General features: G+C 45.1%; 1 long non-coding RNA gene and 1 pseudogene across 1 annotated transcript; one reads left to right on the plus strand and one right to left on the minus strand.

The window, feature by feature from the left end:
• Positions 1-2,875: 2,875 nt before the first annotated feature.
• LOC146053724 (uncharacterized) lies at positions 2,876-8,312 on the plus strand. Its single transcript, XR_014467759.1, has 2 exons — positions 2,876-2,967; positions 8,135-8,312. It is a non-coding gene; the product is annotated as an uncharacterized LOC146053724 (long non-coding RNA).
• On the minus strand, positions 5,646-5,764 carry LOC146053726 (5S ribosomal RNA; annotated as a pseudogene).
• Positions 8,313-22,310: the final 13,998 nt, after the last annotated feature.

A 22,310-nucleotide genomic window follows, 5' to 3' on the forward strand; every position in this document is an offset into this window, starting at 1 on the left:
TATAACTCTCACCAAAATAACATGGCAATAATGTCTGTGTATCGTAACAACCTCACGGGCCATTTGCAAAATCCATCTAAGCATCAATTCAATCATTACTTGGCTATTACTGGGCACATGTATCACAAAACAACTTGCCTCTTCTTCACATGGTCCGTCTCACGAACTTGTGGCGCTACTTCATTAATCTCTGCCGTTATCTGTTCCCAAATCTTCCATCTGCGTGTGTGTGTCAGCTTCTCCGATGGACACTCAATCCAATCACGTGCTCGGGGAACCAGGATGGCAAGCTCCTGTGCTTCATATGCCTTATTTTTTTTTGGTGGTTCCTCTGTTGCCCTGGCTCTCCCCTTGCCACGTCCTTGGCCACGCCCCCTGTCACGTGTCGCTGCACTTGAAGTGCTGGCCATGGTACTACCTTGTGAAGTCCCCGGTTGTGTTCCAAACAATTCTGCTGATGGTGCATATGAGCCAGCTGCAGGTTGGCCTGCTGCAGAAGGGCCAGGTGTAGGTTGCCCTGCTGTAGAATGGTCAGGTGCAGGTTGCCCTGCTGTAGAAGGGCCAGCAGCCTCCTCATTACCCACTGCCTGCATGTGCAGTGGCACATAGGTGGTGCTGGAGTCCATCTGGTCAAATAGTTGCTGCAGATCTGGGTCCACCTCTGGTTGTGATCCAGACATGTTAGCAACAACATGGTCACCTTCTAATACACCTTTATATACTGTTTGTGTATCCTGTTTGGCGGACATCAGCGGCAGCTGCGTTCCGTGCGTGAGCGTACGTCGCTGTTTTTTCGCGCCGCATACGGTGGCGGAAATTCCATTGTGTAAAACCTGGCGAAAGTTCTACATGAAATACTGGGCACCAATGCTAACATTGCATAGAATCTTCTGATACACCTGTGACTATTGCACAATACACATGCTATTTGCTAGCCTGACATGACATTTGATTCATGACTACTGTGGTATTGTGGCGTTTGATTGCAAGCTAAAAGTAGCCCAATCCCTTAGATAATCCAGGCCACAAGTCATGCAATACTCATCTCTACTGTTATAGACCACACATGTGAGAGGCCTATAAATAGTGACTTGCTGCTAGAATCATTTGTCTCCAGATCTGGATTTGTCAGGGTCTAAGGTAAGGTCTTCCATGCTCCTTGTAGATATGATATCCATTAACATTTATTTAATATATCCATTATATCTTCATTATTGTAGTTGATACTATCCCTGATGACTGGTGAGTACATTGATTTATTCTCTAATGTGTTGGGGATTTTTTCCTGTGTTGATGTATGATTTGATGTATGATTTGTTTGCAGATATATATATATATATATATCTATATATATGATATTTGAATTTATTAACATGTTTAAACATTTCAAGGAGCAGGCAGGCAGGCAGGCAGGCAGGGCTGGTGTATAATGCTGGTCTCAGGATACCTGCAAGTATGTGTATGTGTCTTTTAAACATAAATGTACGCATACACATAGATGCATAGAGTAAGTAATGCTAACTACAGCTATGCGTTGCTAAGCTATAGCACGCGTTGCTTGGCGGAGCGAGGCGTCATTGGATTTGCTAAGTGCATACACACTGTGTTTTATATATATCAGATTTGTTCATTGCCATACATCAGCACTACTGTTTTGAAGGCATGCGAATTTGTCACCATTTGTGTTGGCGCAGAGACGCTGTTCATGTAAAGATGAACAATAAAGTTATTAACACAAATAACTGTGATAAACCAATGCCACCACCTGATTGGTTGATAGATGCCATTGTTAACATGGCGGAGACAAGAAGGGCAGACCCCTTTTCACATGCGGAGCTGAGGGTTCTGGTCTCCGTCATGGAGACAAGGCTGGGCCGTGCGGGGCCCTTTATCAGTAACCGCCATAAGCGGAGGGCCTATGCTGCGGCAGGGCGCCGTATTTACGCCCGCACTCGGGTGCGTAGGTCCATCGGGCAGCTCGAGCGGCGGTGGTCGGACCTCCGCAGGCGCCAGCCCCAGCTGTTACAGCAAATCAGGGGCGAAATTGCTGATTGTGAGTATTTTCGCTATGAAATTTCGCACTTACAACATAGCATATATAAACAATAAAATGTGTCTCATGATAAGTGGGTGTCCATGGGTTTAAAAGTCCATAGACTGTTATGTGTGCTTCTTCCTGGTTAACATGCATTCATGTGGCTTTTATATGTAATGACATAGCATTGAGGATTCTGATGCATACAATGTGCCAGATCTAATATGTGTTACACATTGATAAATGCCAGGGTTGTAATGTTTGAACAAATTACTAACAATCACATAATAATTTAAATGTCACATTTTGGAGTCCATTAACAGTAAGGACCTACTTTCCTGCATCGTTTGCCATCATTATCACCCTTCCATGTATGTCTTGTTATGGATTAATACATGTGCCCCAATGACCCGACATTGACCATGATTTTTTTTTCTACCACACAGCACGAGCCCGAGCCCGACAGGCCCGTGAAGAGGCCGAGGCAGCCCTGGCCCAGGAGGAGGCCCAAGACCCTGAGGAGGAGGTGGCGGCAAGGGTGGAGGAGGAGGAAGTGGAGGAGGAGGAAATGTTGGAGGAGCAAGTGGAGGAGATGGTGGAGGAGATGGTGGAGGAGGTGGTGGAGGAGGAGGAGGTGCCTGAGGAGGTGGTGGTGGAGGAGGTGGAAGAGGAGTTGGTGGCAGAGGAGGAGGTGTTGGTGGCGGAGGAGGAGGTGGAGGAGGAGGTGGTGGTGGTGGAGGAGGAAGTGGAGGAGGAGGAGGTGGAGGAGGAGGAGGAGGTGGAGGAGGAGGTGCTTGTGGCGGAGGAGGTGGACGTGGTCATGGTGGCAGAGGAGCTGGCGGAGGAGGGGGCTGAGGAGGCCACGGTTGCCCCAGAGGATTCCGATTCCGAGGGGGAGGAGGCGTGCCAAGCCCCGGAGTCCCAGCAGATCGGTATGTTTACATAATGCATCATTCATGAAGTAGTTGTACTGGTATTTGTTATGTAGCACTGGTGATTAAAAATTTTGTTCCAATACTATTCATATAGACCCCAAAGTGGGTAGCTACAGATACAGGTACGGGTTAGATGGGGTGTCCAAGGCATCCCTTTCATCCAGGACACCTCTCAATTACACAGGTTTGTGGGATGGGTTGGAGCTCCATTTTGACTGCCACATAACCGTTGTAGTTAAACAGGATCCTGGAGTAAAGGGATGAGTGGATCATTTGTGGATTAAATTCACCTGCTGCAATCGTAGATTATGACCCATCAAATAGTGGAATCTATATTGTTGGTGAATGTTATTTATAAACTCTAGGATGTATGCTATAAATGGAGTATGGCCCGGCCTACCTTGGAATGGAGTCAGAAGTTGCCAGTGTCCCAGGAGCCTCCTCTACCTAAACACCCCCTGTAGTTCAGATTGTTTTTTTGCCCTCACAGAATTGTAGGTTGGTTTAGACAGAATTATGATTTTGAGGATGTGTACTGTGCATTCCTGACATTTGCATAACTCCCATGCCACGAACCATCACTGAACTTAGACTGAGCAGATTGTGACAAGTTCTTATTGACGGAGGCCATGACATGCTTGTCATTGGTTAGTCATGGGTGGGTTGTGACTGAGAAGAAACACTATGACTGTTATGTCTTCTGCAGAGTAAAGGGTAGAGGCAAAAAAAGACAGTATGTAGTAAATAAGTTTGCATGTATGTATATATGTATGTGTCATATCTATTTATATATGTGTGTCTCTATCTCTCTACATAGATAGATATATATATATATATGGAGAGTATAAAGAGAATCTAGGCGCCTTATGTGGTTTATAAAAATATATACAGTTTTATTACACCGACAATAAAAAATATATATCAAGAATTCATAAAAAATGCATAAAACAAGCTTTAGCACATACAAGATTTTTTGGGGCAATGCCCGGTATGTTAGGGCAGGTAATGGGGGTTAGGGGAAGGCGAGAAGGTAAGAATGGGGAAAAAAACAGGGAGCAAGTGGGAAATAGTAGGCACTTTAAAACAATAATATATATCACAAAAATTGGACTCTTCTATATATATTTATCTCTCAAAACTGCAGTGAGTACTTAGCTGGGTATGTAGTAAAAAAATGGTTTCTTTGAAAAAGAAAGTAGAAGTCCTTTCCCTTGGTTAGGAACCAGGAGGTAGAGCAGTAGTCTCTGGGCACAAATGGCAAGGAGGATTGGAGGGTGGTCCCGACGCGTTTCGTCCACTAATGGACTTCTTCAAGGGGAGCAGAATATTGAGGTGTGATCAGTAGGGGTTTATGTACTGTCTGGGATCATATGGGGGTGGGGTTGGAGACCGGAAGCGGAAGTGTCCATTCGTTTTCACTAAGGCGCTGTATATCGTTATTTCCTCTATAGGAGGCAGCCTGTCTTTTAAACAGATAGGGAGACTCTTCCTCCGTTGGTGGTATAGGGTGAGTGTCTTATTTATCCTGATAGATGCGGCCACGATCTGTTCTTATTTCCGTATGAAGAGCGGAAGTGCGTCATCGTGTTATCCGTGTGTGGAACGCGGAAGCTGGTTTAGTTGACACGCAGGTTCCTGGAACGCGGAAGTCATCTCAAGTGAGGCGCAGGTCTCGCTCCGTACAGACAAGGAGTGAGTCATCATCTAGTAGATCTGTGGAACGCGGAAGTTTCTCCGTTGGAGCGCAGCATATTTCTTGATGGATCATGGACGCTGTGCTGTGATTGGGTCTCGTTGGAACGCAGATAGAGATCCTTAGATGGAGTGTGCTGCGAAATAGGGCTTAGATATTTGATTTAATGCAAACTATGAAAAAGAATAAAATATATATGTTAGAAATGCCGGACACTTGTTTTTCTAGTTGATTTGCCGCATAGTATCAATAATGAGTTGTTTACACTTTTAAGTGTAACGTTTTGTTGTGCATAAGTGCAAATAGTGCAGAAAATAAATAATAATAGTGATCCCTCATGTGTCTCTTAATTATAAACATATAATTTAGGGGTGACAAACAAGAATAATTTTTTGTGCTTATTTAGACATATTAAATTGTGACATAATTTATGACTGTAGTTAATACTGAACATCATGCATAATTTAGCTCTATATCCATAATAGTGGCTTTACACGATGTGTATTTGCATGAGCACATGCCAAGTGAGTGTGGTGTTTACTATTACTTATGAGTCATTAGTATATCCCAATTGTTTACGGGTCTATGCAAAGTTCTTAGGTTATATTTGACCAGTCCTTTTGTTTTTGTTTGGACTATCTAGGTAAGTGTTCCATTGTAATAAGATCAATCTCTTCTTTTTGTTGAGTTTTTTTGAATAAACATTGAATTTTTCACATAGTATTTTGATGGAAATCTTGGAAAGTGTTCTTTGAAAAAAACCCAAGGGGGGGGGTTTCAGGAAAGAGTCTTGATACCAGGTTTTTGAGGTTGTTTATATATTTTTAGTTTGTTTTCAGTCTCTTCATAGTTATTTCAGGCAGTAGGGGTCCCAGAGGTTCCGATAAATCTTCTTTAGAAGGATATTTTCTTGTATTTCTGGATGTTTACAATCATCATCAGACCTTCCTTAGTCCTGCTGGTGTCTATCTTGATACAATACTACATGCGACACCCAATTTTCCCTGGTGGTCTCCCTCCCAAGTACTTGTTGGGCCCACTGCTTTTTAACTTCCGAGTTCGGATGGAATCGGGTTTGTGCAGAGTGGGATGATCGCATTTTTTGTATTAGAGTCACTTGCATACAGGCTAGGCTGTCTGTGATGTTGTTTGTTCAGAGAAATGGGGCTATTTCATAGCTTTCGTTTAGACCATGGGGTGACAAGGTGTTCAATTCATAGATCCAGAACATTTCACGTTGGGAGAGTTTCTTCGCTAGATCTCCTCCCCGTGGTCCCAGGGTGACGTGTTCAATTGTAGTGAATCTTAGGTGTTCCACGCATGAATTATGATTGTTCAGGAAGTGTCTGGATACAGAATGAGTTGTGAGTTTGTTTTTGATGTACCTGATGTGTTCTTGTATTCTTAATTTGAGTGGTCGCTTAGTTTTTCCCACGTATTTGAGACCGCATGGGCATTCGATCATATAGATGGCTGAAGTGGTATTGCAATTGCAGAAATGTTTTTTTGAATATTTTTTGGTGTTATTGTAATTATGAAAGGTTTTTCTATCCGGATGAACATGTTTACAGACATTACAATGGCCACATTTGTATGTCCCTATACATTTAGTTAGTGATGTTTGTTGTGTAGATTGATTGACAAGGAGGCTGGGTGCTAATATTTCTTTAAGATTTCTTGATTTTCTGAATAGGATCTGTGGTTTATTGGGAAGTATTTCTTCTAAGACAGGGTCCATTTTCAGAATGTTCCAATGTTTATTGATGGTTTGTCTGATCTTTCTTTCTTCACAGTTATATTGCGTGATGAAGGCTACTGAGTGTTTATTTGTTTCTTCTTCTCTTGGTTTGGGTTTCTCTTGTAACAATTCTGTTCTGTCCAATTTTTCACATTTGGTGATTGCTTGATGTATGATTTTTTCAGGGTACTCCCTTTCCCTGAACCGGTTGGCGTAGATTTCCACTTGTTCTGTGCAAAGTGATGCTGTGCTACAATTACGCTTTATCCTGTGGAATTGTGAGAAGGGGATATTGTCCTTCCATTGTTTCACATGTCCACTTCTGTAGTGGAGATAACTGTTTGTATCTACGGTTTTTATGAAGTTCTTGGTTGTTACTGAGTTTCCTTCATTTGATAATATTAGATCCAAAAATTCCACATAGTCTTTGCTCACGTTGAATGTGAATTTTAAATTGTAGTTATTATTGTTAATGTGGTTAATGAATTTCATGAAGTCTTCCAGGTCCCCATTCCATATTACAAGAATGTCATCTATGTATCGCTTATATAAATAAATGTTGTTTTTGAAAGGGTTGTTATTGTATACATATTGGTCTTCCCATTTACCCATCAGTAAATTGGCAAAACTGGGAGCAAATATTGTGCCCATGGCAGTGCCGCATATCTGCAAGAAGAATTGGTCCAGGAATTTGAAATAGTTATGGGTTAGTATGAATATAATGATGTCACATATGAAGTTTACATGAGCTGGTGTTAGGTTAGTATCTTTTTCCAGGGCCTCTCTACATGCTTGGGTCCCTTTTTCATGTTCGATTGAGGTATATAATGATGAGACATCTATCGTGGCCCATAAAAACGTATCCTGCCAAATTATGTTTTTCATGATTCTCAGTACGCTTGATGTATCTTTTAAGTATGATGGTAATTCGGTGACTTTGTTCTTGAGGAAAATGTCGACATATTCTGAGCAGTGTGCTGTTAATGAGTCGATACCGGCTATTATGGGTCGACCTGGTGGATCTTTCAGCTGTTTATGTATCTTTGGGAGATGATAAAATATTGGTATGACTGGGTCGTTGTTTAGCAGATATTGATATTCTGATTTTGTGATAATTTGTCCATGCAGTCCTTTCAGGAGCAATTTTCTTAGTTCGTCTACGTACGGTTCAGTTGGATCTTTTGGTTGCGGTTTGTATGACTTGGGGTCGTTCAGTAGTCTTTTGGCTTCCTTTTCATAATCATTTCTGTCCTGTATCACCAGGCCTCCTCCTTTATCTGCTGGTCTTAGTACTAGTGACTTGTTTTCTTTTAGTTCTTTCAGCGCCCTTTTTTCTTGATTCGTGAGGTTGTTTTTCATGTTTGTAGTCTCATTGTTGTCTATGAGCTCCTTTTTTACCATTTCATAAAAAATGGGTATGTGGTTCCCTTTTGACTCCAGTGGGTAAAACTTGGATGTACATTTTAGTGATGATTTTGATTGGGATTCATAGTTGTTGATTATTGCATTTTCATTCCTGGCAAAGTGTCTTTTTAGTGTTAGCTTCCTCACATATTTATTGAGATCTAGGAACATTTGAAATTTGTTTGGTTTTTGAATGGGAGCGAATGATAAACCTTTACTTATATATATACACACACATGTCACCTAGCATTTGTGCAATTTATGTCGCAGTATGTGAAATGTATGCATGAATAACATGACTAATTTTTGCCCCTTTGACATGCCCACAGATGACACCACACCGGCAGATGAGGGGGTGCGTGGGGCCCTCCTGCGGGCGGAGCACCATTTGAGGCTACTGCTAGCCGACCTGCAGGACCTCAGAGATCTCCTGATTTAATTTATTATTTGATATTTTTTTATTTATATGTTAATTGTGTTTTCAAATAAATTGTTTATGCAAGTTCACAGTTGTTGGTTTTCTTTGCACATTAAACAGTATATGTGTAGATTGTTTATAATCTTTTACACAGGGTCTAATACAAACCATTGCACTTAAATTGCTGTAAGGGTTAATGTGTGCAATGCATGTGTTAGGCATGCTTGTAAGGATATATTGGCATCTAATTGATTCCAATTCCAAATAAGCAGTTTTTTATGAGGATAGGTAATTGAATAAGTGGGTCATGTGATGTATTGCAGAAGATACTTAATAGTGGGTTGTTTGGCGTAAATACTCCGCTTACGGGCGGTAGCACCGCTTGGCTCCCGGTCGGATGCGGTATTTCCGAGCATACTCTGTAATACTCTGTAATACCGTGCAGAATCGGAGTGTTTCTCCCGCACACGCATGGTTTGTATGTCGTCCGTAAACACGCCCTGTTCTTAAAGAGTGAGTCCGTCCGAATGCGGAGGACACGTGGGCGTTTCTACGGACGATGGCCGCATGCGGCAAAACACCGTGGCGTGCGGACCGCTCCGTAAGAATGCGGGAATATCCGCACCGATCTGAATAAGGGCCCATGAGACAATATGACCCGCGGGAGGGACAGCGGGACAGTCTCAAATTAGCTGGACTGTCCTGCTGTAATCTGTTATCAAAAACAACATAAAGATGTATATCACATTGTAGAGTGGTAACGTTATCACCTGATTAGGTCAAACATTTATTTAACATATTCATTTTTTTCTGTGTGAGAACATTCTAATGAGAGTAAATAACTATAGATTCCTGCTGTATATAAAAAGAACAGCCAAACAAATTACTATAAGGCTACAGATATAGATAAGAGACTCATCACCTCCTCTGATACAGAAGACAAGAGAATGGAAGCCAGACCAAAGATGAAGCTTTACTATGTGCACGGGATGGATTCCAGGGACTTTCTCAATAGTTATTTTGACACAGGGAGTGGGTTTAAAGATGAATTAGTGTCAGTTGTTATGGAGAAGCTGCACAATGCATTAGTAACAGGTATGTATTCAGGATAGATGTTATCCCTGCATATAGCATGGTTATTCTGGGTAACAGAGCAATTACTGTAGATGGGTGACTTTATAGTGTACCGGGATACTGTTCCTCTGCTGTATATAATGGGAACAGAGAGGCATTAGGTACAGGTGTCTGTTCCACTTCTGATGCTTTGGGTGAGAGCCGAGGGGAGACGGGCACGGAACCCACGGATAACCGGACACTGAGTAAGTAACCTGGGCTGCACGAGAAGACAGGATCACACGGCAGATGGAGACACGTGGAGACTTCTGGCAGGAGTGGAATGACCAGGACGCTGAGAGTAACACAGGTGACAGCGGACTCAGGAAACCGGACCTCTGGAGCACGTGGGGAGTCTTGACAGGAGCTTAACGCTGGAGGACTCACAGGTAAACTGACGAGTTGTTCAAGACAAGGAGGAGACTGTGAGCTGGGTTTTTATCCCTCCAGGTGATTAGGGAATCAGACGCAGGTGATGGAATTAGCCACAGCAGCAGCACACACACCAGGAAGTAAGATGGAGCTTACCTGGATCATGTGACCCGCAGCTTGATCAGGGAATACACCTGGAGCTCACAGTGACGCAGGGGCGACTTGGAAGCAGAAGACATCACTCCAGGGATTGCCGACTGTGCCGGCAGCTGATCTACGGAGGACACTACCCCGGCGTGCCGGTAAGGGGCGCATGCGAGCGGGGCGAGAACCGGGGTTCATGACAGGGGCCCTCCTGTCTAAAGTGCCCTGGGTCCGCCGAAGGCTTAATCTGGCACTGATATACAGGCATAGGACACTTCACCACCAACATGACCTGACCACTGGCCATAATAAATCTATTACACCCTGTACAAACATAGGACACTACACCCCCAACATGACCTGATCACTGGCCATAATACATCTATTACACCCTGTACAGACATAGGACACTACACCCCAAACATGTCCTGACGACTGGCCATAATACATCTATTACACCCTATACAGACATAGGACACTACACCCCCAACATGACCTGACCACTGGCCATAATTCATCTATTACACCCTGTACAGACATAGGACACTTCACCACCAACATGACCTGACCACTGGCCATAATACATCTATTGCACCCTGTACAGACATAGGACACTACACCCCCAACATGACCTGACCACTGGCCATAATACATCTATTACACCCTGTACAGACATAGGACACTACACCCCCAACATGACCTGACCACTGGCCATAATACATCTATTACACCCTGTACAGACATAGGACACTACACCCCCAAAATGACCTGACCACTGGCCATAATACATCTATTACACCCTGTACAGACATAGGACACTAAACCCCCAACATGACCTGACCACTGGCCATAATACATCTATTACACCCTGTACAGACATAGGACACTACACTCCCAACATGTCCTGATCACTGGCCATGACCATAATACATCTATTATACCCTATACTGGCATAGAACACTACACCCCCAACATGACCTGACTGCTGGCCATGGCTTCCCCAACTGCGTTCCCACACCATGAGACAATATGACCCGCAGGAGGGACAGCGGGACAGTCTCAAATTAGCTGGACTGTCCCGCTGTAATCTGTTATCAAAAACAACATAAAGATGTATATCACATTGTAGAGTGGTAACGTTATCACCTGATTAGGTCAAACATTTATTTAACATATTCATTTTTTCTGTGTGAGAACATTCTAATGAGAGTAAATAACTATAGATTCCTGCTGTATATAAAGAGAACAGCCAAACAAATTACTATAAGGCTACAGATATAGATAAGGGACTCATCACCTCCTCTGATACAGAAGACAAGAGAATGGAAGCCAGACCAAAGATGAAGCTTTACCATGTGCACGGGATGGATTCCAGGGACTTTCTCAATAGTTATTTTGACACAGGGAGTGGGTTTAAAGATGAATTAGTGTCAGTTGTAGGGTTGCCAATCCCGGGGCATTTTTTCAATCCCGGAATTCGGGATTGAAAAATGCCCGATCCCGGGATTCCCGGGATCCCGGGATTGGCTTCCCTAATACAAAAACCCGCCCCGGCCGCCCGCATATTTACTTACAGGTGCGGTGCGGTGCGGCCGGGCGGGTGATGAGAATGCAGGCTGGGTGGGAAGGAGGGCGGGCGGCGGGAGGTCAGCGCAGGAGTGAGATGAGGAGGCGGCGGGCGGCGGGAGGTCAGCGCAGGAGTGAGATGAGGAGGCGGCGGCTGTTGTGTGCCCTGCGCAGCGTGACCTCTGACGTCGTCACGCTGCGCAGAGCTGCACTGCCCGGGACGGGAGAAGCCGGGCAGCGTCTGAGCACTAGCTCAGACGCTGCCCGGCATTAGACTGCGCATGCGCAGTCTAATCCCGAAATCCCGGGATTGGAAACTCCAATCCCGGGATTGAAATCCCGGAGTTTTAGGGGCCAAATCCCGGGATCCCGCCGATCCCGATCCCGGGATTGGCCACCCTAGTCAGTTGTTATGGAGAAGCTGCACAATGCATTAGTAACAGGTATGTATTCAGGATAGATGTTATCCCTGCATATAGCATGGTTATTCTGGGTAACAGAGCAATTACTGTAGATGGGTGACTTTATAGTGTACCGGGATACTGTTCCTCTGCTATATATAATGGGAACAGAGAGGCATTAGGTACAGGTGTCTGTTCCACTTCTGATGCTTTGGGTGAGATTTAATAGGATAAGAGATTCAGAAAGTGAGAGATTTGGTAAGAAATCTCCAGTTTTTTTAAGCGGCAATCATTTACACTGCAAAACCACTGTGATTTTGCAGTGTAAATGATTGCCGCTTTAAAAACCCCGGAGATTTCTTCCCAAACCTCTCACTTTCTGAATCTCTCATCCTATTAAATCTCACTCTTTGGAGGTTATTCTGATCGGAGCGGCCAAACGTGCGTACGTTCGCCATTAACGTACGCTAGCCGTACGCGGCCGTTAGGGTTAGGTCCACCCACAAATCAGCCGCTTACGTACGGGCAGAAATAACGTAGAAGGGGAGTGGCGTACAAATGAGCGTACGGCACCGTACGCGGACGGGCCAGCCCTTGCTCTCCGACAACAGGCGTACAACTGAGCGTACGCCGCCGTTTACGGACGTCTTTCGTCCGTCTTCCCACCGTCTTCCTGCGGAGATCTGAGCGTACGCCAGCTTGCACGGATGGGTCCCTATTGTTTTCAATGGAAAACACAGGTTATGTCACCGCTCGTGAGAGTGAGCGTACGTCCATGTACGCTGCCATACCCTTCACATATATGGACCTGCAAATCTTGCCTCTCAACTACTAATCTGACAATTGATTAATTAATCTATTTGTTATTCAATTATTGTTTTCTATTAACTCAATTGTCTACCTTAATAAAGACCTAATAAAACTACATTTTAACCCTCATTACATGTATATTTGTTATGTTCTAATGTGGCATTTTAATCACTATCTATGTGTCCCCATATTGCTGTTACTTTTAAATCAAGTTATGTTGGTGTTTCTGTATATGTACTAAATTATGTCCATAATTACTTTGTCCACTCTGGCCCTTATTCTGGTTGGTGCGGTCGAGCCGCATATGCGGCTCCGACCGCACCAGACAAATCCCCGCCCACCCTACGGATCGCCACGGCCGTCCGTACACGGACGGCTGGCGATCCGCATAAAAATGGTGGAGGCTACGCCTCCACCATGGTGGGAGCTGCCCCCTGCATTCGATGGTCGTCGACCATCGAAGGCAGGTCCGCACGCCGCGGCAGCTCCCGCAAGCTGAGACCACACGGACAATCGTCCGTGTGGTAGCTTGTATGGGGGCTGAAAGCTGACATCCGGCGACGTCAGCTTTCCGCCCCCATGAGTTGCGTCATGCCCTCATTAGCATGCGTACGCCCCGCGTTTGCATGGGAACGCCCATGAAACGCGGGGCGTATACATAGGGAAATGAGGGCATGAAGCCCCTCACTCCCCTATACGCCCCCTTTGCGGCGTACTAAATTTATGTGCGGCGAATTCGCCTGCACATGCGCAGATTGACCTCTGCGCATGTGCAGACGGAAAACATCGGCGGTACGGCCGCACGCGGGCCGTACCGCGCGAATCTGAATAAGGGCCAATGTGTAACATGTATACCTACCCTGATGTTATGTGGGATGTTTTAATCTAACAACATTAAACATGCATGCATTTTCACTATGTGTTATTTTACTCAAAAACACACACATTCACACATCAATCATTACCCCTCACCTCAAATTACAAGTATAACGTACAGTACACATCTGTATGTACCTACCCTTACAAGCCCTCTAACATATTTATTAGTAAAAACACAGGCAATTAATAAGACAATATAAACTTTTATTTTGAACAAAAATAATAAGGGGGGGGGGGGGGGATAAAAAAAAATTAAATGCGGGCCTCCAGAAGGCCAAAAAGGATTTGGAGATAGAGGAGTGTCAAGAATATCTCCTGAATAAGGGCTGCCACCTCCTCCTGCTGCTGTTCAGTGTCTGTAGTGAAGGGATAAAAAAAAAAAAAATTAATATATAACATACACAAAAGTTTGTTGTATTTGTACATAATAAAAAGTTCAGAGTTATGTGTGAAGGCCACATACATTTGTAAACTACATTGAAGATGGGTCTGCTGTAAACACAGTACTAAAAAATAATATGTTAACACACACATACTGTATATAGTAAATAACATTAATTCAATTACTCCTTCATCAATGAATGTATGCTGTATCCCAATTGGTACTTTGGTTTTGGGGGACTGTCCTCTAACCTCACAATTAGCCTGTGCTATTTAAGGGTTATGACATTGTTGTGGCTTAAGCACTCCTTACTATTTTAAATTTAGGACATTGCTGTACAAATTATAGGCCTACAGCTATGTTTGTAAAGCATGCATCCGCATGGCCTCACACACTATTACCAAAACAATCTCTACATTTAAGTTGCACCAGTGGCAGATTAAGCCTTTGGGGGGCCCGGGGTACTTTAGAGCGGGGGGCCCCCTTGCACTTGTCATTACTGGCCGCACACTGCATGGGCGAATATTATACTGTAAAAACACAGAGTAAAGGCAGAATAAACTTGGTCAATGGTTACCTGCAGGGGATATATATATATATATATATATATATATATATATACACACACACACCACATGAAAAGCCGGTGTTTGTCCCTCTGCCCCTTACTCTGGAGGAGACCTCACAGTCCTAGTGCTGCCTCTGATTAAAAACCCTCCTATGACTAAGCTGCTGCTGCTGTTCTCCATGGACCTGAGAAGCATGTAATGAGCTCCACCAATCAGAGCTCAGCACAAACTTCTCAGCCTCTGTCCTCTGGTGCAAAGTGTCATGGGACTTAGTCAACTCCCAGAAATGCACTGCACACTTGTGCAATCAGTGTGCCTTGGCTCCCGATGCTCAGCACCATAAATCATTGTCACATTGGCAGATAGGTGAAGCTGCAGCACTACCCCACCCATGCACAAAACATTTAGCTAAAAAAAAAAAAACATAACTTAAACATTTTATTTTAAAAAAAAACATGACAACCACAGGGGGCCCCTAGCTAGAGGGGGGCCCAGGGGCACTGACCCCTTGCGCCTCCATTATAATCCGGCCCTGTGTTGCACATCATGCTGGGAACTGGAGTTACCCAACACCTGGAGCCACATAACTACCACACCACTAATGTCGGATATCTCATTGGATGTACTGTTATGTCAATTATTCAAGGGGTGAGGCATGGCCACACTCCAAAAAACCACCAAGGGGACCCTTGTTCCTGGAGAAGGACAGGACACACCTCATGGTCGGCCTGCAGTGATATGTTGCAACTAATGTTGATGTTGGATACACATATGTGGTTGTTGTGATTGTTTATGTGTAGAAATGTGTAGGTCAACATTAGACACATTATTTACTTACGGCTACTTGAGCCATCCTGGTCCCCGCTGGTTGGCTGTGCAGTGGTTGGGGGGGTCAGGAGCAAGGGGGATGGTCCTGGAGTTTGGACCGAGGTAGTGGGTGTGAGTGGGGAGTGGAGAGGTTTGGGGGTGGGTGGTGGAGAGGTGTAGGGGGGTTGGAAATGGGGTGGGGAGGGGGGGGGTGGGGGTTGGGGAGGGGGTGGGGGTTGTGGAGGGGGTGGGGGTTGTGGAGGGGGAAGGGGATGGGGAAATTGTGTGGGTCCAAGCTACACCCAGTGTCTCCAGTGTTGGGGAGGGGGAGGGGGTGGGGGTTGTGGAGGGGGTGGGGGTTGTGGAGGGGGTGGGGGTTGGGGAGGGGGTGGGGGTTGGGGAGGGGGTGGGGGTTGTGGAGGGGGAAGGGGATGGGGAAATTGTGTGGGTCCAAGCTGCACCCAGTGTCTCCTCTTCTTCCTCCTCCTCTTCTTCCTCCTCCTCTTCTTCCTCCTCCTCCTCTTCCTCCTCCTCTTTCTTCTCCTCCTCCTCCTCCTCTTCCTCCTCCTCTTTCTTCTCCTCCTCCTCCTCTTCCTCCTCCTCCTCTTCCTCCTCCTCCTCTTCCTCTTCCTCTTCCTCCTCCTCCTCTTCCGGCTGCTCCTGGGCTGCCTGGTCCCGGCGTGCCTGCTCCCGGGCTTCTCTGGCGGCTCTTGCCCGTGCTGAAATGTTCATGTTGATGGCATAGAAATCGAAGATTGGGTTTCATAAAAAAGGGGGAAAGAAAAATTCACATTAGTCATGCTCATAACCTTCAAAATTATCATTGCTGTGATATTTCAGACATTTATCATGCAAACTAATTGATATCCTACACCCAAAAACTGAGCAACTACTTAAACCCCCCCCCTATACACCCCCTATACCCCCATATACCCCCCCATATACACCCATATACACCCCCATATACCCCCATATACCCCCATATACACCCCATATACACCCATATACACCCCCATATACACCCCATATACCCCCCATATACACCCCCATACACCCCCATATACACCCCCATACTCAGGAACATATTTATAAAAAGTACACAAAACATTGCTAAAAAACGCTGACATACTAGTAATCAAAACTTACATCGGGCAATATGGCGGCGAAGGCTACTGAGAAGCACTGGCTGCCGCCGGCGCAGGTCTGACCAGCGCCGCTCAACCTGCCCCAGGCTTCTGCGGACGCCGGTCGTCGAGAAGATCAGGCGGCGGGCAGCAGTATACGCCCGCCGCTTGTCCGCATTACTAACATATGGGCCCCTGGGCCCCAGGTGACGGTCCATAACGTCGACCAGGGCCAACAGCTCAGGGGTGGAAAAGGGCCTAGCTCGATTCGAAGTCATAGTGGCAATGGCGCAGTTATTAATTGCAGGTACATATATCACTTTTGGTGCTTGCCGATTGGTCGAAAAAATTGTTTGTTTGGTATTAACTTTATTAATCCCTCTTACATTAACAAACTGGATGCGAATAGAAACTTACGCGGACCGTTCCGATATACACACACCACAACCAACAGCATGCATTCAATGAAGAGAGAAGTACTGTATTTACAGTGTGCGGAAAATAATACACGCAACCCTCTACTTATAACTACGCTGCTTAAAGGGGGCACGATACACCGATATCCATGGAGAGGAGTACTGTATTTACAGTGTGCGGAAAATAATACACACAACCCTCTACTTATAACTACGCTGCTTAAAGGGGGCACGATACACCGATATCCATGGAGAGGAGTACTGTATTTACAGTGTGCGGAAAATAATACACGCAACCCGCTACTTATAACTACGCTGCTTAAAGGGGGCACGATACACCGATATCCATGGAGAGGAGTACTGTATTTACAGTGTGCGGAAAATAATACACGCAACCCTCTAGTCATAACTACGCTGCTTAAATGGCCACAATGCGACATGTTGCTGTATGACAATGTCATACACATTACATATGTAAGGAAAGCATTGTAACGTGATGTTTTGAAATGTGACTCACAAGGCATACACGAACTCCAACAGATACCAGCTGACAACACTCATCATTGGAATGACAGGTGCACACATTTCACGATGTAGCCCACAATGCTCCACAACCTGTGTATATGCATATACAGGTGATTGATCAGGTGCGTTGAGACCTGCGTAATTTAAGCGGGAATTATCGGCGGGAAATATCGGCGTAAATTTGCATCTACCTTGCAGGAAAAAATATACGCCCCCTTGTTCATGGCGGGAGATTAACATATAAATATTCAGTCAGATGCAGCCCACAATTGCTGCAAACATGTCTGACTCAGACGATTCAGCAGCTGAGGACGCTCTGCAGAGAGCTACAGCACAATCCCTGCTTGATGCACTGAACAAGAGGGAAGAGGAGCGGAGAAGGAGGGCCCAAGAGAGGAGTAGTCTGCAAGATCAAGCTGGCCCCTCAGTAACAGGCCCTGGTAAACCTCCACCAGCTCCACAAGGGCCAAGCAACCAGCCAGAACAAGAGGTTGCATCTCTCCAAACAGGTGTGACCCAGCAGGTGCATGGTGAGAGAACTGGGGCCACCAGAAAACAGGCTGCAACATCTAGGGTGAGGACTGAGCAGGATACCACCACCAGAAAGAGAAACCCTGCATTTGTAGAGGCCGAAATGCGAATTCTAGTGCCCAGGGCACGCGAATGGATTGAATTGGCAACCAGGAAGCCTAGTGCCAGTGCAAGGAGAAACCTTTGGGAGAAGATCACAGAGGAAGTGAACCAGGTGGCACCAGTGGTCAGAAATTGGGACGCGGTGAAGAAAAGGTTAGTGTGTTTGTCAGGGCAATTTTTCAGCAGTCTCCAGCAGGAACTGAGGCCCTTATTCTAGTTCACTCTTTCTGGCCAAATATTTCTTAGATGGACAAAACCATGTGCACTGCAGGTGAGGCAGGTGTTACTTGTGCAGAGATAATCAGATTTGGGTGGGGTTTTACACCTGCCTCACCTGCAGTGCACATGGTTTTGTCCATCAAAGAAATATTTGGGCAGAAAGAGTGAACTAGAATAAGGGCCTCAGTTCCTGCTGGAGACTGCTGAAAAATTGCCCTGGTCTTTGTCCCCCTGATGTCATATGTGTGTACATATGTTACATGTATGTTTTGAGACTAATAGAAAGGTGTGTTTGTAGATAGTGCTACACTTCAATGTCACATGTGAACACAACCATGTCTAATAACCCACATTGATATATGAAACATGCACCATTGGTGTGATGTGAGGTTATGGGCACAGTTCTGCTCATGTGAAGTATGTGATGGGACAAGAGAAAGTGTTTTTTTGAAAGAGTTGTTGTAACATGTTCCATATGATGCTACTGAAACAAGAATGAGCAAACTGTGCACATGTAGCTGGTGAGAAACTACACATCCCAGTATGCCATTCCATAGTTAAATTACTCCATAATAACCACATTGTCAAGCTATGGTGGAATGTGTAGTTTCACACCAGGTGGAGGTGCCTAATTTGGCCATGGATGATGTCATTTCTGCATAGTGATGTATGTATGTGCATTTAGTGGCCTAATGAATGAGATGAGACACTGAAATGCCTCCTAATTTAGACATGAATGTGTGTGTGGGACACATATGGCAAAAAAACATAAGAGCACCCACACTAGGAAATGTCACGTAGCTAGGGGTACCACATAGTCCCTTTAATTCCGGACACATATTAATTACACAGGTTCTGTGGCTGGCTGACTTCAAGACTCCACTTCACCTAATTTTAAACTGCCACAGAACCTGTGTAATTAACATGTGTCCGGAATTTAAGGGACTAGGTGGTAACCCTACACGTAGCACAGTGGTGCACATATCTCATGGTGATATTTGTATTTTTAAACTTGTAGGTGGACTGACTTCAAAAGTACACTGAAGAGGAAGATGACTGACCGGTACAACCACAGCATGTCCACCGGGAGAGGTCCTATGCCTGACCATTTGGAGTATACCCCCCTGGAGCTGGACTCCATGGACGTGATTGATGTGGGGGAGATCAGGGGGATCTCCAATATGGACAGTGAGCTCCCGGCGGAGGTCTTTGCTGCTGCTTTTGATGGTAAGTCACAGTAATGCATTGTATTTAGAAAGATATTTTTTATTGCGTATGTGATGGTGACATTGTTTTCAATTCTTATCCTAGCAGAAGCAGAAACCCCGGATGTACCGGCAGCATCTTCCTCTGCAGAGCCACAGGTGGAGCAAGTGGGCCAGCCTCCACCAAGACGTCGCCCCCAGCCCCAGCCACAGGAGACATGGGATGAGAGCATGATGGTGACGCTGGAGAGGATCGAGCAGCAAGGGGTGGATGCTGCGATCCGTCAGCAGCAGGTGGCGGATTTTCTGGCGGAGTGGAAGGCCACAAACAAGCTGCAGGTTGAGGCCTTGAACCGCATTAATGAAACTCTGGCGGCTGGCATAGTAAGCATTGGCCAACACCTCAGCCGCCAGAATGAACTTCTTGCGGAGCAGCTGTCCACCGCCAGGTCCCTAAGGGACAATCCCCCATCTGCTGCCCCACCCCAAGCTGCTCCCCAACCTTCCACCTCTGCTGACCCTCCTGTGTCGACTAGGGGAAGACGCCGAAAGCCAGCTGAGCCAAAGGCCCCTGTCCCCAAGGCCCCATCTAAAAGGGGCAAAAAAGGGCCCAAATGAGACCTGGTTCACTTCCTCTGTGGTTGGAGCCCAAAGGTTTAAATTGCACTGGACATCCGCTTCCTGAGTTGGCCATCGATCCATTTGCGTGCCATGGGCATGAAAGTTCGTATTTTGACCTCTACAAATGCAGGATATTTTTTTTTGGTGGTGTGTATCTTGCTTAGTGTTCACCCTGGTTGTTGCAGTACGTATTCTGGTGTCCCCATTTCTTTCACCATTGCATTTGCAGGGTAACACATGTTTGGAGATATGCAACCTCTTGTTCTGGCTGTTTTATTATTTGTGTGTCTATTTTATTTGTTTATTTGATTTCTCATATTAAAGTGTCAAGCTGTGATGCTGAACAGCAAATAAATTTATTTTACAAATTAAATCTAAATTGTGGTATGTGTAATTTCTTGTGTGAAACAAATACTAGATTTATGTGTACTTACTGACCAGGGTATTTTTGAGCATTTGTTGAAGTGTGGTAGAAGTTTCCCATGTGTAACCCTCTCCATGGCCATTCCCATGTTCCTATCCAACTTTTCCCAGCTAATTAGTTTGTGTCAGCACATGTGCAGAGCAACTTGATAGGTGAGAAAGCAGTTTGTGTGCAGGTGAGGTAGCTCCTACAGCAGTAGGTAAAAGCAGGTCCAGAACAATGCTTTCCTCATGGAGTGGGTGAGGCAGACAAACAACGGTGAAAAGGTACATTTGTGTAGGAATGCATATGTGTCCTCCCTAAAAAAAGATGTGTGAATGGGCCAAACATGATAAATTAGCTTGTGAACAAACATGCATAACTTTTTAAATATATATGATTTTACAGTGTCATAAGCAGATGTAGGAATCCTTTGTTAGAGAGATGAGAGTGCAATAATGTGATTGGTGGCATCTTACATCCAGAGTGTAGTCAAATCCAAATCATAGCAGATGAGATAGTGGTACAGGTCATTATTTTGGGTACTATACAAAGATTGTGTGCAAAATAGTGGTCATGGGCTTCAAACATTGCTGAAACATCCTTTGTAGGTGTTAGATGTGGTTTATGTTATTGTATCCTAAATACAAAACCTATGTTAGTATTAGAGTGAACACGTTGACACATGTCGACTTGTGTAGATTGAGTGTGCTACTGCGTAAAGTCTATGAAAGCACGTAGTGAATGTGTCTAACTGTTTAGCAAATAGCTACCTTAGCGTATATAAGCAGGTCTTAAAAAGATTCTTACCTTAAATTAAACAAACCTTTAAATGTGGAGAAGTATAGAAAATAAGCTTCCAATGTGTTTGCGTGCTGTGTGTGGCTTGCAGGCAGTGAAATAATGGTTTGGACTTAATAGACTGCAGCATTGCTTATTACATTCAGGTGTATGTGTTTGAGTAGTAATCAGCGTTAATTAGCAAACTCAGGCGCACGCTGGCATGCGTTATCTGTAGGGGTGGTCTGAGCTGGCGGTTGGCGGGCGCTTGTCTGGTGTCCGAAATGAACGGTGCTTTAGTAGATCGTGCGGTAGTAGCACCGCTCATTTTTGGTGCACACCCCCGTGTACGCCCATATTTACGCCCATTTTCCCTCATTATTTCGGCCGCTCCCATCAACACGCCCCTATGCCGCCCCATTACCCGTACACTCGCGTACAGGTTTTTTCGCACGTTAAGACCCCGGCCGTAAGCGTTGTGGAGTGTTCGCGCCGGCGCATTAGCGTATCTGCACATGCGCAGATCATGAAAAACACCGGGACGTACGCGTACGGCCCGGCCGCTCCAACCAGAATAAGGCCCTTTGTCTCTTAGTGTGAGGGAATTGGTCATTATTTCAACCTATATTAGGTTGGCATGCATTGGGTCTAGGGTTACCAATTCATCCCTTTAATTCGGGACACATATTAATTACACAGGTTCTGTGGCAGTTTAAAACCAGGTGAAATGGAGTCTTGAAGTGTGGCATTTTAAAAACCATGTGAAAGCCAGCCACAGAACCTGTGTAATTAATATGTGTCCCGAATTAAAGGGATGAGTTGGTCACCCTAATTGGGTCGACCACTGAAGATCAACATGGCTTATGTTGACACATAAAATAGGTCAACATGGCTAAGGTTGACATAGTTTGAAGGCCGACACAAGCATTAGGCCAGCAATGGGAAGGTCAACAGTGAAAAGGTCGACATTCAGTTTATGCAGTTACAGTTATATACACTTATGCCAGTGCTGTATTATTAATTTGGTATGTAGTTTAGTTATCGGCGGATGAAATACCGACAAGCAAAATTCCCACAACAAAATGCAGTGGAGGTTATTCTGGTTGACACATAGCGAT

This window comes from Crinia signifera, unplaced genomic scaffold, assembly GCF_055691185.1.
Source record: "Crinia signifera unplaced genomic scaffold, ASM5569118v1 HAP2_SCAFFOLD_184, whole genome shotgun sequence".
Lineage (NCBI taxonomy): Eukaryota > Metazoa > Chordata > Amphibia > Anura > Myobatrachidae > Crinia > Crinia signifera.